The sequence below is a fragment of the Lipotes vexillifer genome, unplaced genomic scaffold, assembly GCF_000442215.2.
Source record: "Lipotes vexillifer unplaced genomic scaffold, Lipotes_vexillifer_v1.1 scaffold920, whole genome shotgun sequence".
Taxonomy (NCBI): Eukaryota; Metazoa; Chordata; class Mammalia; order Artiodactyla; family Lipotidae; genus Lipotes; species Lipotes vexillifer.
In genome coordinates this window covers 1364534-1366457 of record NW_006783413.1, presented here as the reverse complement: position 1 = coordinate 1366457, position 1924 = coordinate 1364534, and the positions used below count along the sequence as shown (strand labels likewise).

Below are 1924 nucleotides of genomic sequence, written 5' to 3'. Positions count from 1 at the left end.
AAGTCAGAGAGAGAAGATTAAAATATGACTCCATGGTTTTGAGTCTGAATGAAAGTGCCAAGTTGGTACCATTAAAAGAAATGGGGAAGTCAAGAGGTAAAAGAACCAAACTAAATTTTATGTATTGAGCTGGAGGTGAGGAAATATCTAATAGACAGTTGAAGATATGGGCTTAGAACTAGGAAGAAAGATCAGGCTAGATCTTTCTAGATAATAGATCTTGGATCTATTATCCAAGGAATTAGCTACACACAAGTCGGAATGGAAGGTCTGAGAGTGAATGACATTCTGAAAGGTCAAGCACGTAGAGAACCGGGGCAGAGGTGTAATTGCAAGGGAGTACCCACGTTTCGGGACAGGAAGCAGGGTAAGCAAGAAAAACAGAAATGATCTAAAAGGTTGAATTAGATTCATTCCATAGTAGGGGCATGAAAGCCACGAGAAGAGGGAGGTTGAAGCCTTATATTCATGCTTAGGATTTATGGGTGTTCATCATGTGCATTTGGGTGTGCCTTAAGCCTTCACACTGGTGTGAAGAAACCCAGTGCAGTATTCCAAAGCAATGTTTGTTTGGGCCCCCACCTTCAGCCTTAGCTGGATGCTGACTACTAACTGTGGGCTATTCCTCAGCTCCAGGAGTTCTGGACCAGTACGTTGGCTGGTTCCTCAGCCTTTGTCGAGCAATCATGAAATTTCTCCAAAGGCTTGTTGCTAGTATCATGTGCAGCTAATCTTAGCCAGATCCTATAAAGTCCAAAAGAATGTACTTCCCACCTAGCTCTTTAATGAGCAGTTATCTAAGAATGTAATTTTGTTGACCCAACTTTTTATAACAGAGTCAAAGTTAAAGGCAAAGTAGTTTTTAGCACTTTACCAGTTCAGCTGGAATTGCTGTGCCAGTTAAACTTTCTGAACCCCTATTAGTCAGGGATGACTTAGTTCTCTCTGGCTTACCTTATTTCCCTAGCAGACAGATAAAATTATTTATTGGTTTAAAATGTGATTCTTTCATAGCCCATAAAAATACATTTAAAAATTGTCCAATGAAGGGCAGTATTTCACAGAAACAAACACATAGTCATTGAATTTTTAAAAAAATTTTTCTTCTATAATTGGGAGAGCTAGCACAGGCATGCCTCACCATCACAGGAGCTCTAAAAAGCTGATTGGCTGACATGATTAGTAATTGGGAATATGAATTGTGATATATGATCCCGAAATACAAATTTCAAAAAGGCTTCTCTTCTTGTCATGAGTATCTTAATCAGGACGTTTGTAAGCATATCTTTCAATCTCATGCTCTTACAAACCTAAAGTTGACCCATACAGTTTAGATTGTAACGGAATTACTTTCAGCGAGTGTAAACAATCCTCACATGCCTTTCCCAAGAGGAACAGAAGTGCTTTCCCCTCTGTGTAGTGAAGCCTCATCAGTGTAACAGGAGCACTTCTCTCTCTTGTGGGGAAGTGCCCATATGACTTGGTTAAGCTGTAAAACATCTGGCTTATGCAGTGATATCTGGTTTGTAAGATGTGCCTTACCTCTTTATAAGCTCAAGAGACTGGCCGTTAAACATGTTGTGGCTGGAGAGTCCGAACCGACAGCCAGGAGCCCGCACGCACCTCGCACCCTGAGACGGCGACGCGCCCCGCACCGCTCCGGGACGACCGGTCACTGGGCCCCGCGCCGCGGCCCCGCGCCGCGGCCCCGCCGCTGCCGCTGCTGTGGACCGCGGCCGTGGCGCCGGGGGGCGGCCGCCCGCGAGGAGGCGGCTCCCGCGGGGGCCTCAGTGTGCTAGGCGTCCCCGCCCAGCGTGGGCTCGGTGCAGGAGCTGGCTCAGCGCGCCGCGGTGGTGATGGAGGGAAATGCGCACCCGCCGCGGCGGCAGCAGGGGGGCACTCGACAGGAAGGGGGCGGCGGGGG

The 1924-nt window shown here is 47.0% G+C and overlaps 1 pseudogene; it reads left to right on the top strand.

Annotated features, from left to right (window-relative positions):
• Positions 1–261: 261 nt before the first annotated feature.
• The window catches only part of LOC103078844 (pro-neuregulin-1, membrane-bound isoform-like), a 2769-nt pseudogene continuing 1106 nt past the window's right edge, over positions 262–1924 (top strand).